The sequence below is a fragment of the Schistocerca americana genome, chromosome 10, assembly GCF_021461395.2.
Source record: "Schistocerca americana isolate TAMUIC-IGC-003095 chromosome 10, iqSchAmer2.1, whole genome shotgun sequence".
Lineage (NCBI taxonomy): Eukaryota > Metazoa > Arthropoda > Insecta > Orthoptera > Acrididae > Schistocerca > Schistocerca americana.
Window position 1 is genome coordinate 44,007,353 of NC_060128.1, and position 14,844 is coordinate 44,022,196.

The window sequence follows — 14,844 nt, forward strand, 5'->3', positions numbered from 1 at the left end:
CATTGAGCCTTTTGTATTACATACGGATGCAATTTCTGTGCTACATCGTCAATAAGAAGGTCCAAGGTATAAAGTAAACCTGAAGTGAAGCATCGGAATTTAAAACTGGACTCACAGGAGAGGTTTAAAAAATACAAAGTTAGAGTGTGAGTCATCTTGTACTTAAGTCGGCATTGTGACTTTTGTATTCAATTCGGATGCAATTTCTGTGTATCATCGTCAATAAGAAGGTAAAAGGTATACAGTAAACCTGAAGTGAAGCATCGGAATCTAAAACTGGACTCACAGGAGAGGTTCAAATCATAGAAATATAGCGTATCTGTCCTCTTGTACTTAAGTCGGCATTGTGCCTTTTGTATTAAATTCAGATGGAATTTCTGTGGTTCGTCGTCAATAAGAACGTCCAAGGTATACAGTAAACCTTAAGTGAAGCATCGGAACCTAAAACTGGACTCACAGGAGGGGTTCGAATCATAGAAAGTTAGAGTGTCAGTCCTCTTGTACTTAAGTCGCCATTGTGCCTTTTGTATTAAATTCGGATGCAATTTCTGTGCTTCATCGTGAATAAGAAGGTCAAGGGATACAGTGAACCTGAAGTGAAGCATCGGAATATGAAACTGGACTCACAGGAGAGGTTCAAATCATGGAAAGCTAGAGTGTCAGTCCTCTTGTACTTAAGTCGGCATTGTGCCTTTTGTATTGAATTCGGATGCAATTTCTGTGTTTCATCGTCAATAAGAATCTCCAAGGTATACAGAAATCCGTAAGTGAAGCATCGGAATCTAAAACTGGACTCACAGGAGAGGTTCAAACATAGAAAGTGAGAGTGTTAGTCCTCTTGTACTTAAGTCGGCATTGTGCCTTTTGTATTAAATTCGGATGCAATTTCTGTGTTTCATAGTCAATAAGAAAGTCCAAGGTATACAGTAAACCTGAAGTGATGCATCGGAAACTAAAACCGGACTCACAGGAGAGGTTCAAATCATAGAAAGTTAGAGTGTCAGTCATCTTGTACTTTAGTCGGCATTGTGCCCTTTGGATTAAATTCGGATGCAATTTCTGTGTTTCATCGTCAATAAGAAGGTTCAAGGGATACAGTAAACCTGAAGTGAAGCATCGGAAACTGAAATTGGGCTCACTGGGGAGTTTCTAATCATAGAAAGTTAGAGTGTCAGTCCTCTTGTACTTAAGTCCGCATTGGGCCATTTGTATTAAATTCGGATGCAATTTCTGTGTTTCATTGTCAATAAGAAGGTCCAAGGTATACAGTAAACCCGAAGTGAAGCATCGGTATCTAAAACTAGACTCACAGGAAGGGTTCAAATCATGGAAAGTTAGAGTGTCAGTTCTACTGTACTTAAGTCGGCATTGTGCCTTTGTATTAAATACGGATGCAATTTCGGTGTTTCATCGTCAATAAGAAGGTCCAAGGTATACAGTAAACCTGAAGTGAAGCATCGGAATCTAAAACTGGAATCACACGAAGGGTTCAAACCATAGAATGTTAGAGTGTCAGTTCTCATGTACTTAAGTCGCTATTGTGCCTTTGTATTATATTCGGATGCAATTTCGGTGTTTCATCGTCAATAAGTAGGTCCAAGGGCTACAGTAAACCTGAAGTGAAGCATCGGAATCTAAAACTCGACTCACAGGAAGGGTTCAAATCACAGAAAGTTAGAGTGTCAGTCCTCTTGTACTTTAGTCGGCATTGAGCCTTTTGTATTACATACGGATGCAATTTCTGTGCTACATCGTCAATAAGAAGGTCCAAGGTATGAAGTAAACCTGAAGTGAAGCATCGGAATTTAAAACTGGACTCACAGGAGAGGTTTAAAACATAGAAAGTTAGAGTGTGAGTTATCTTGTACTTAAGTCGGCATTGTGACTCTTGTATTCAATTCCGATGCAGTTTCTGTGTATCATCGTCAATAATAAGGTAAAAGGTATACAGTAAACCTGAAGTGAAGAATCGGAATCTAAAACTGGACTCACAGGAGATGTTCAAATCATAGAAAGATAGCGTGTCTGTCCTCTTGTACTTAAGTCGGCATTGTGCATTTTGTATTAAATTCAGATGGAATTTCTGTGGATCGTCGTCAATAAGATGGTCCAAGGTATACAGTAAACCTTAAGTGAAGCATCGGAACCTAAAACTGGACTCACAGGAGTGGTTCAATTCATAGAAAGTTAGGGTGTTAGTCCTCTTGTACTTAATTCGGCATTGTGCCTTTTGTATTAAATTCGGATGCAATTTCTGTGTTTCATCGTCAATACGAAGGTCCAAGGGCTACAGTAAACCTGAAGTGAAGCATCGGAAACTAAAACTGGACCCACAGGAGAGGTTCAAATCATAGAAAGTTAGAGTTTCATTCCTCTTGTACTTAAGTCGGCATTGTGCCTTTTGTATTAAATTTGGATGCAATTTCTGTGCTTCATCGTGAATAAGAAGGTCAATGGATACAGTGAACCTGAAGTGAAGCATCGGAATATAAAACTGGACTCACAGAAGAGGTTCCAATCATGGAAAGCTTGAGTGTCAGTCCACTTGTACTTAAGTCGGCATTGTGCCTTTTGTAATGAATACGGATGCAATTTCTGTGTTTCATCGTCAATAAGAAGGTCCAAGATATACAGTAATCCCTAAGTGAAGCATCGGAATCTAAAACTGGACTCACAGGAGAGGTTCAAATCATAGAAAGTTAGAGTGTTAGTCCTCTTGTACTCAAGTCGGCATTGTGCCTTTTGTATTAAATTCGGATGCAATTTCTGTGTTTCATCGTCAATACGAAGGTCCAAGGGCTACAGTAAACCTGAAGTGAAGCATCGGAAACTAAAACTGGACCCACAGGAGAGGTTCAAATCATAGAAAGTTAGAGTTTCATTCCTCTTGTACTTAAGTCGGCATTGTGCCTTTTGTATTAAATTCGGAAGCAATTTCTGTGTTTCATCGTCAATAAGAAAGTCCAAGGAATACAGTAAACCTGAAGTGATGCATCGGAAACAAAAATCGGACTCACAGGAGAGGTTCAAATCATAGAAAGTTAGAGTGTCAGTCATCTTGTACTTTAGTCGGCATTGTGCCCTTTGTATTAAATTCGGATGCAATTTCTGTGTTTCATTTTCAATAAGAAGGTTCAAGGGATACAGTAAACCTGAAGTGAAGCATCGGAATCTAAAACTGGACTCACAGGAAGGGTTCAAATCATAGAAAGTTAGAGTGTCTGTCCTCTTGTACTTAAGTCGGCATTGTGCATTTTGTATTAAATTCAGATGGAATTTCTGTGGTTCGTCGTCAATAAGAAGGTCCAAGGTATACAGTAAACCTGAAGTGAAGCAGCGGAAACTAAAACTGGACTCACAGGAAAATTTCAAATCATAGAAAATTAGAGTGTCAATCCTCTTGTACTTAAGTTGGCATTGTGCCTTTTGTATTAGATTCGGATGCAATTTCTGTGTTTTATCGTCAATAAGAAGGTCAATGGTATGCAGTAAACCTGAAGTGAAGCATCGGAATCTAATACTGGCTGCACAGGAACGGTTCAAATCATAGAAAGTTAGAGTGTCAGTCCTCTTGTACTTAAGTCGGCATTGTGCCTTTTCTATTAATTTCAGATGGAATTTCTGTGTTTCATCGTCAACAAGAAGGTCCAAGGGGTACAGTAAACCTGATGTGAAGTATCGGAATCGAAAACTGGACTCACAGGAGAGATTCAAATCATAGAAAGTTAAAGTTTCAGTCCTCTTGTACTTAAGTCGGCATTGTGCCTTTTGTATTAAATTCGGATGCAATTTCTGTGTTTCATCGTCAATAAGAAAGTCCAAGTTATACAGTAAACCTGAAGTGATGCATCGGAAACTAAAACTGGACTCACAGGAGAGGTTCAAATCATAGAGCGTTAGAGTGTCAGTTATCTTGTACTTAAGGCGGCATTGTGCCATTTGTATTAAATTCGGATGCAATTTCTGTGTTTCATCGTCAATAAGAAGGTTCAAGGGATACAGTAAACCTGAAGTGAAGCATCGCAAACTAAAATTGGACTCACTGGAGAGGTTCTAATCATAGAAAGTTAGAGTGTCAGTCCTCTTGTACTTACGTCGGCATTGTGCCTTTTGTATTAAATTCAGATGGAATTTCTGTTTTTGATCGTCAATAAGAAGGTCCAAGAGATACAGTAAACCTGAAGTGAAGCATCGGAATCGAAAACTGGACTCACCGGAGAGGTTCAAATCATAAAAAATTAGAGGGTTAGTCCTCTTGTACTTAAGTCGGCATTGTGCATTTGTATTAAATTCGGAAGCAATTTCTGTGTTTCGTCGTCAATAAGAAGGTCCAAGGTATACAGTAAACCCGAAGAGAAACATCGGAATCTAAAACTGGACTCACAGGAGAGGTTCAAATCATAGAAAGATAGCGTGTCTGTCCTCTTGTACTTAAGTCGGCATTGTGCCTTTTGTATTAAATTCGGATGCAATTTCTGTGTTTCATCGTCAATAAGAAGGTCCAAGGGATACAGTAAACCTGAAGTGAAGCATGGAAATCTCAAACTGGACTTACAGGAGAGGTTCAAATCATAGAAAGTTAGAGTCTCAGGCCTCTTGTCCTTAAGTCGGCATTGTGCGTATTGTATCAATTTCAGATGGAATATCTGTCTTTCATCGTCAATAAGAAGGTCCAAGGGATACAGTAAACCTGAAGTGAAGCATCGGAATCGCAAACTGGACTCACAGGAGGGGTTTAAATCATAGAAAGTTAGAGTATAAGTCCTCTTGTTTTTAAGTCGGCATTGTGCCTTTTGTATTAAATTCGGATGCAATTTCTGTGTTTCATCGTCAATAAGAAGGTCCAAGGTATACAGTAAACCCTAAGTGAAGCATCGAAATCTAAAACTGGACTCACAGGAGAGGTTCAATTCATAGAAAGTTAGAGTGTCAGTCCTCTTGTACTTAAGTCGTCATTGTGCCTTTTGTATTTAATTCGGATGCAATTTCTGTGTTTTATCGTCAATAAGAAGGTCCAAGGGATAGAGTAAACCTGAAGTGAAGCATCGGAATCGCAAACTGGACTCACAGGAGAGGTTCAAATCATAGAAAGTTAGAGTGTCAGTCCTCTTGTATTTAAGTCGGCATTGTGCCTTTTGTACTAAATTCGGTTGCAATTTCTGTGTTTCATCGTCAATAAGAAGTTCCAAGGGATACAATATACCTGAAGTGAAGCATCGGAAACTAAAACTGCACTCACAGGAAAATTTCAAATCATAGAAAGTTAGAGTGACAGTCCTCTTGTACTTAAGTGGGCATTGTGCCTTCTGTATTAAATTCGGATGCAATTTCTGTGTTTTATCGTCAATAAGAAGGTCCAAGGGATAGAGTAAACCTGAAGTGAAGCATCGGAATCTAAAACTGGACTCACAGGAAGGGTTCAAATCATAGAAAGTTAGAGTGTCAGTCCTCTTGTACTTTAGTCGGCATTGTGCTTTTTGTATTAAATTCAGATGGAATTTCTGTGTTTCATCGTCAATAAGAAGGTCCAAGGGATACAGTATACCTGAAGTGAAGTATCGGAATAGAAAACTGGACTCACAGGAGAGGTTCAAATCATAGAAAGTTAGAGTGTCAGTCCTCTTGTACTTATGTCGGCATTGTGCCTTTCGTATTAAATTCGGATGCAATTTCTGCTTTTCATCGTCAATAAGAAGGTCCAAGGGATACAGTAAACTAGAAGTGAAGCATCGGAATCTAAAACTGGAATCACAGGAGACGTTCAAATCATAGAAAGTTAGAGTGTCTGTCCTCTTGTACTTAAGTCGGCATTGAGCCTTTTGTATTACATACGGATGCAATTTCTGTGCTACATCGTCAATAAGAAGGTCCAAGGTATAAAGTAAACCTGAAGTGAAGCATCGGAATTTAAAACTGGACTCACAGGAGAGGTTTAAAAAATACAAAGTTAGAGTGTGAGTCATCTTGTACTTAAGTCGGCATTGTGACTTTTGTATTCAATTCGGATGCAATTTCTGTGTATCATCGTCAATAAGAAGGTAAAAGGTATACAGTAAACCTGAAGTGAAGCATCGGAATCTAAAACTGGACTCACAGGAGAGGTTCAAATCATAGAAATATAGCGTATCTGTCCTCTTGTACTTAAGTCGGCATTGTGCCTTTTGTATTAAATTCAGATGGAATTTCTGTGGTTCGTCGTCAATAAGAACGTCCAAGGTATACAGTAAACCTTAAGTGAAGCATCGGAACCTAAAACTGGACTCACAGGAGGGGTTCGAATCATAGAAAGTTAGAGTGTCAGTCCTCTTGTACTTAAGTCGCCATTGTGCCTTTTGTATTAAATTCGGATGCAATTTCTGTGCTTCATCGTGAATAAGAAGGTCAAGGGATACAGTGAACCTGAAGTGAAGCATCGGAATATGAAACTGGACTCACAGGAGAGGTTCAAATCATGGAAAGCTAGAGTGTCAGTCCTCTTGTACTTAAGTCGGCATTGTGCCTTTTGTATTGAATTCGGATGCAATTTCTGTGTTTCATCGTCAATAAGAATCTCCAAGGTATACAGAAATCCGTAAGTGAAGCATCGGAATCTAAAACTGGACTCACAGGAGAGGTTCAAACATAGAAAGTGAGAGTGTTAGTCCTCTTGTACTTAAGTCGGCATTGTGCCTTTTGTATTAAATTCGGATGCAATTTCTGTGTTTCATCGTCAATAAGAAAGTCCAAGGTATACAGTAAACCTGAAGTGATGCATCGGAAACTAAAACCGGACTCACAGGAGAGGTTCAAATCATAGAAAGTTAGAGTGTCAGTCATCTTGTACTTTAGTCGGCATTGTGCCCTTTGGATTAAATTCGGATGCAATTTCTGTGTTTCATCGTCAATAAGAAGGTTCAAGGGATACAGTAAACCTGAAGTGAAGCATCGGAAACTGAAATTGGGCTCACTGGGGAGTTTCTAATCATAGAAAGTTAGAGTGTCAGTCCTCTTGTACTTAAGTCCGCATTGGGCCATTTGTATTAAATTCGGATGCAATTTCTGTGTTTCATTGTCAATAAGAAGGTCCAAGGTATACAGTAAACCCGAAGTGAAGCATCGGTATCTAAAACTAGACTCACAGGAAGGGTTCAAATCATGGAAAGTTAGAGTGTCAGTTCTACTGTACTTAAGTCGGCATTGTGCCTTTGTATTAAATACGGATGCAATTTCGGTGTTTCATCGTCAATAAGAAGGTCCAAGGTATACAGTAAACCTGAAGTGAAGCATCGGAATCTAAAACTGGAATCACACGAAGGGTTCAAACCATAGAATGTTAGAGTGTCAGTTCTCATGTACTTAAGTCGCTATTGTGCCTTTGTATTATATTCGGATGCAATTTCGGTGTTTCATCGTCAATAAGTAGGTCCAAGGGCTACAGTAAACCTGAAGTGAAGCATCGGAATCTAAAACTCGACTCACAGGAAGGGTTCAAATCACAGAAAGTTAGAGTGTCAGTCCTCTTGTACTTTAGTCGGCATTGAGCCTTTTGTATTACATACGGATGCAATTTCTGTGCTACATCGTCAATAAGAAGGTCCAAGGTATGAAGTAAACCTGAAGTGAAGCATCGGAATTTAAAACTGGACTCACAGGAGAGGTTTAAAACATAGAAAGTTAGAGTGTGAGTTATCTTGTACTTAAGTCGGCATTGTGACTCTTGTATTCAATTCCGATGCAGTTTCTGTGTATCATCGTCAATAATAAGGTAAAAGGTATACAGTAAACCTGAAGTGAAGAATCGGAATCTAAAACTGGACTCACAGGAGATGTTCAAATCATAGAAAGATAGCGTGTCTGTCCTCTTGTACTTAAGTCGGCATTGTGCATTTTGTATTAAATTCAGATGGAATTTCTGTGGATCGTCGTCAATAAGATGGTCCAAGGTATACAGTAAACCTTAAGTGAAGCATCGGAACCTAAAACTGGACTCACAGGAGTGGTTCAATTCATAGAAAGTTAGGGTGTTAGTCCTCTTGTACTTAATTCGGCATTGTGCCTTTTGTATTAAATTCGGATGCAATTTCTGTGTTTCATCGTCAATACGAAGGTCCAAGGGCTACAGTAAACCTGAAGTGAAGCATCGGAAACTAAAACTGGACCCACAGGAGAGGTTCAAATCATAGAAAGTTAGAGTTTCATTCCTCTTGTACTTAAGTCGGCATTGTGCCTTTTGTATTAAATTTGGATGCAATTTCTGTGCTTCATCGTGAATAAGAAGGTCAATGGATACAGTGAACCTGAAGTGAAGCATCGGAATATAAAACTGGACTCACAGAAGAGGTTCCAATCATGGAAAGCTTGAGTGTCAGTCCACTTGTACTTAAGTCGGCATTGTGCCTTTTGTAATGAATACGGATGCAATTTCTGTGTTTCATCGTCAATAAGAAGGTCCAAGATATACAGTAATCCCTAAGTGAAGCATCGGAATCTAAAACTGGACTCACAGGAGAGGTTCAAATCATAGAAAGTTAGAGTGTTAGTCCTCTTGTACTCAAGTCGGCATTGTGCCTTTTGTATTAAATTCGGATGCAATTTCTGTGTTTCATCGTCAATACGAAGGTCCAAGGGCTACAGTAAACCTGAAGTGAAGCATCGGAAACTAAAACTGGACCCACAGGAGAGGTTCAAATCATAGAAAGTTAGAGTTTCATTCCTCTTGTACTTAAGTCGGCATTGTGCCTTTTGTATTAAATTCGGAAGCAATTTCTGTGTTTCATCGTCAATAAGAAAGTCCAAGGAATACAGTAAACCTGAAGTGATGCATCGGAAACAAAAATCGGACTCACAGGAGAGGTTCAAATCATAGAAAGTTAGAGTGTCAGTCATCTTGTACTTTAGTCGGCATTGTGCCCTTTGTATTAAATTCGGATGCAATTTCTGTGTTTCATTTTCAATAAGAAGGTTCAAGGGATACAGTAAACCTGAAGTGAAGCATCGGAATCTAAAACTGGACTCACAGGAAGGGTTCAAATCATAGAAAGTTAGAGTGTCTGTCCTCTTGTACTTAAGTCGGCATTGTGCATTTTGTATTAAATTCAGATGGAATTTCTGTGGTTCGTCGTCAATAAGAAGGTCCAAGGTATACAGTAAACCTGAAGTGAAGCAGCGGAAACTAAAACTGGACTCACAGGAAAATTTCAAATCATAGAAAATTAGAGTGTCAATCCTCTTGTACTTAAGTTGGCATTGTGCCTTTTGTATTAGATTCGGATGCAATTTCTGTGTTTTATCGTCAATAAGAAGGTCAATGGTATGCAGTAAACCTGAAGTGAAGCATCGGAATCTAATACTGGCTGCACAGGAACGGTTCAAATCATAGAAAGTTAGAGTGTCAGTCCTCTTGTACTTAAGTCGGCATTGTGCCTTTTCTATTAATTTCAGATGGAATTTCTGTGTTTCATCGTCAACAAGAAGGTCCAAGGGGTACAGTAAACCTGATGTGAAGTATCGGAATCGAAAACTGGACTCACAGGAGAGATTCAAATCATAGAAAGTTAAAGTTTCAGTCCTCTTGTACTTAAGTCGGCATTGTGCCTTTTGTATTAAATTCGGATGCAATTTCTGTGTTTCATCGTCAATAAGAAAGTCCAAGTTATACAGTAAACCTGAAGTGATGCATCGGAAACTAAAACTGGACTCACAGGAGAGGTTCAAATCATAGAGCGTTAGAGTGTCAGTTATCTTGTACTTAAGGCGGCATTGTGCCATTTGTATTAAATTCGGATGCAATTTCTGTGTTTCATCGTCAATAAGAAGGTTCAAGGGATACAGTAAACCTGAAGTGAAGCATCGCAAACTAAAATTGGACTCACTGGAGAGGTTCTAATCATAGAAAGTTAGAGTGTCAGTCCTCTTGTACTTACGTCGGCATTGTGCCTTTTGTATTAAATTCAGATGGAATTTCTGTTTTTGATCGTCAATAAGAAGGTCCAAGAGATACAGTAAACCTGAAGTGAAGCATCGGAATCGAAAACTGGACTCACCGGAGAGGTTCAAATCATAAAAAATTAGAGGGTTAGTCCTCTTGTACTTAAGTCGGCATTGTGCATTTGTATTAAATTCGGAAGCAATTTCTGTGTTTCGTCGTCAATAAGAAGGTCCAAGGTATACAGTAAACCCGAAGAGAAACATCGGAATCTAAAACTGGACTCACAGGAGAGGTTCAAATCATAGAAAGATAGCGTGTCTGTCCTCTTGTACTTAAGTCGGCATTGTGCCTTTTGTATTAAATTCGGATGCAATTTCTGTGTTTCATCGTCAATAAGAAGGTCCAAGGGATACAGTAAACCTGAAGTGAAGCATGGAAATCTCAAACTGGACTTACAGGAGAGGTTCAAATCATAGAAAGTTAGAGTCTCAGGCCTCTTGTCCTTAAGTCGGCATTGTGCGTATTGTATCAATTTCAGATGGAATATCTGTCTTTCATCGTCAATAAGAAGGTCCAAGGGATACAGTAAACCTGAAGTGAAGCATCGGAATCGCAAACTGGACTCACAGGAGAGGTTAATATCAAAGAAAGTTAGAGTGTCAGTCCTATAGTACTTAAGTCGCCATTGTGCCTTTTGTATTAAATTCGGATGCAATTTCTGTGTTTCATCGTCAATAAGAAGGTCCAAGGGATACAGTAAACCTGAAGTGATGCATCGGAATCTAAAACTGGACTCACAGGAGGGGTTCAAATCATAGAAAGTTAGAGTGTCAGTTCTCTTGTACTTAAGTCGGCATTGTGCCTTTTGTATTAAATTCAGATGGAATTTCTGTGTTTCATCGTCAATAACATGGTCCAAGGGATACAGTAAACCTGACGTGAAGTATCGGAATCGAAAACTGGACTCACAGGAGACGTTCAAATCATAGAAAGTTAGAGTGTCAGTCCTCTTGTACTTAAGTCGGCATTGTACCTTTTGTATTACATTCGGATGCAATTTCTGTGCTTCATCGTCAATTAGAAGGTCCAAGGTATAAAGTAAACCTAAAGTGAAGCATCGGAATTTAAAACTGGACTCACAGGAGAGGTTTAAATCATAGAAAGTTAATGTGTGAGTCATCTTGTACTTAAGTCAGCATTGTGCCTTTTGTATTATATTCGGATGAAAGTTCTGTGTTTCATCGTCAATAAGAAGGTCCAAGTGATACAGGAAACCTGAAGTGAAGCATCGGAAACTAAAACTGGAATCAAAGGAGAGGTTCAAATCAAAGAAAGTTGGAGTGTCAGTCCCCAAGTACTTAAGTCAGCATTGTGCCTTTTGTATTAAATTCGGATACAATTTCTGTGTTTCATCGTCAATAAGAAGGTCCAAGGGATACAGTAAACCTGAAGTGAAGCATCGGAAACTAAAACTGGACTCACAGGAGAGGTTCAAATCATAGAAAGTTAGAGTTTCAGTCCTTTTGTACTTAAGTCGGCTTTGTACCTTTTGTATTAAATTCAGATGCTATTTCTGTGTTTCATCGTCAATAAGAAGGTCCAAGATATACAGTAAACCTGAAGTGATGCATCGGAAAATAAAACTGGATTCACAGGAGGGGTTCAAATCATAGAAAGTGAGAGTGTCAGTCCTCTTGTACTTAAGTTGGCATTGTGCCTTTTGTATTAAATTCGGATTCAATTTCTGTGTTTCATCGTCAATAAGAAGGTCCAAGGTCTACAGTAAACCAGAAGTGAAGCATCGGAACCTAAACTGGAATCACAGGAAGGGTACAAATCATAGAAAGTTAGAGTGTCAGTCCTCTTGTACTTTAGTCGGCATTGTGCTTTTTGTATTAACGTCAGATGGAGTTTCTGTGTTTCATCGTCAATAAGAAGGTCCAAGGGATACAGTAAACCTGTAGTGAAGCATCGGAAACTAAAATTGGACTCACTGGGGAGGTTCTAATCATAGAAAGTTAGAGTGTCAGGCCTCTTGTACTTAAGTCGGCATTGGGCCATTTGTATTAAATTCGGATGCAATTTCTGTGTTTCATTGTCAATAAGAAGGTCCAAGGTATACAGTAAACCTGAAGTGAAGCATCGAAATCTAAAACTGGACTCACAGGAAGGGTTCAAATCATGGAAAGTTAGAGTGTCAGTCCTCTTGTACTTAAGTCGGCATTGTGCCTTTTGTATTAAATTCGGATGCAATTTCTGTGTTTCATCGTCAATAAGATGTTCCAAGGGATACAGTAAACCTGAAGTGAAGCATCGGAACCTAAAACTGGACTCAAAGAAGAGGTTCAAATCAAAGAATGTTAGAGTGTCAGTCCTCTTGTACTTAAGTCGGCATTGTGCCTTTAGTATTAAATTCAGATACACTTTCTGTGTTTCATCGTCAATAAGAAGTTCCAAGGGATACAGTAAACCTGAAGTGAAGCATCGGAAACTAAAACTGGACTCACAGAAAAATTTCAAATCATAGAAAGTTAGAGTTTGAGTCCTCTTGTACTTAAGTCGGCATTGTGCCTTTTGTATTAAATTCGAATGCAATTTCTGTGTTTCATCGTCAATACGAAAGTCCAAGGTATACAGTAAACCTGAAGTGATGCATTGGAAACTAAAATTGGACTCACTGGAGAGGTTCTAATCATAGAATGTTAGAGTGTCAGTCCTCTTGTACTTAAGTCGGCATTGGGCCATTTGAATTAAATTCGGCTGCAATTTCTGTGTTTCATCGTCAATAAGAAGGTCCAAGGTATACAGTAAACTTGAAGTGAAGCATCGGAATCTAAAACTAAACTCACAGGAGAGGTTCAAATAATAGAAAGATAGCGTGTGTGTCCTCTTGTACTTAAGTCGGCATTGTGCCTTTTGTATTAATTTCGGATTCAATTTCTGCTCTTCATCGTCAATAAGAAGGTCCAAGGGATACAGTAAACCTGAAGTGAAGCATGGGAATCTCAAACTGGACTTACAGGCGAGGTTCAAATCATAGAAAGTTAGAGTCTCAGGCCTCTTGTCCTTAAGTCTGCATTGTGCCTTTTGTATCAAATTCAGATGGAATATCTGTCTTTCATCGTCAATAAGAAGGCCCAAGGGATACAGTAAACCTGAAGTGAAGCATCGGAATCTAAAACTGGACTCACAGGGTGGGTTCAAATCATAGAAAGTTAGAGTGTCAGTTCTCTTGTACTTAAGTCGGCATTGTGCCTTTTGTATTAAATTCAGATGGAATTTCTGTGTTTCATCGTCAATAAGATGGTCCAAGGGTTACAGTAAACCTGACGTGAAGTTACGGAATCGAAAACTGGACTCACAGGAGACGTTCCAATCATAGAAAGTTAGAGTGTCAGTCCTCTTGTACTTAAGTCGGCATTGTACCTTTTGTATTACATTCGGATGCAATTTCTGTGCTACATCGTCAATAAGAAGGTCCAAGGTATAAAGTAAACCTGAAGTGAAGCATCGGAATTTAAAACTGGACTCACAGGGGAGGTTTAAATCATAGAAAGTTAGAGTGTAAGTCATCTTGTACTTAAGTCGGCATTGTGCCTTTTGTATTATATTCGGATGAAAGTTCTGTGTTTCATCGTCAATAAGAAGGTCCAAGGGATACAGTAAACCTGAAGTGAAGCAACGGAAACTAAAACTGGACTCACAGGAGAGGTTCAAATCAAAGAAAGTTGGAGTGTCAGTCCCCAAGTACTTAAGTCAGCATTGTGCCTTTTGTATTACATTCGGATGCAATTTCTGTGTTTCATCGTCAATAAGAAGGTCCAAGGGATACAGTAAACCTGAAGTGAAGCATCGGAAACTAAAACTGGACTCACAGGAGAGGTTCAAATCATAGAAAGTTAGAATGTCAGTCCTCTTGTACTTAAGTCGGCATTGTGCCTTTTGTATTAAATTCGGATGCAATTTCTGTGTTTCATCGTCAATAAGAAGTTCCAAGGGATACAGTAAACCTGAAGTGAAGCATCGGAACCTAAAACTGGACTCAAAGGAGAGGTTCAAATCAAAGAACGTTAGAGTGTCAGTCCTCTTGTACTTAAGTCGGCATTGTGCCTTTTGTATTAAATTCAGATACAATTTCTGTGTTTCATCGTCAACAAGGAGGTCAACGGTATACAGTAAACCTGAAGTTAAGCATCTTAATCTAAAAGTGGACTCACAGGAGGGGTTTAAATCATAGAAAGTTAGAGTATAAGTCCTCTTGTACATAAGTCGGCATTGTGCCTTTTGTATTAAATTCGGATGCAATTTCTGTGTTTCATCGTCAATAAGAAGGTCCAAGGGATACAGTAAACCTGAAGTAAAGAATCGGAAACTAAAACTGGACTCACAGGAGAGATTCAAATCAAAGAAAGTTAGAGTGTCAGTCCTCTAGTACTTAAGTCGGCATTGTGCACTTTTGTATTAAATTCGGATGCAATTTCTGTGTTTCATCGTCAATAAGAAGGTCCAAGGGATACAGTAAACCTGAAGTGAAGCATCGGAAACAAAAACTGGACTCACAGAAAAATTTCAAATCATAGAAAGTTAGAGTGTCAGTCCTCTTGTACTTAAGTCGGCATTGTACCTTTTGTATTAAATTCGGATGCAATTTCTGTGTTTCATCGTCAATACGAAAGTCCAAGGTATACAGTCAACCTGAAGTGATGCATGGAAACTAAAACTGGACTCGCAGGAGAGGTTCAAATCATAGAGAGTTAGTGTCAGTTTTCTTGTACTTAAGTCGGCATTGTGCCATTTGTACTAAATTCGGATGCAATTTCTGTGTTTCATCGTCAATAAGAAGGTTCAAGGGATACAGTAAAACTGAAGTGAAGCATCGCAAACTAAAATTGGACTCACTGGAGAGGTTCTAATCATAGAAAGTTAGAGTGTCAGTC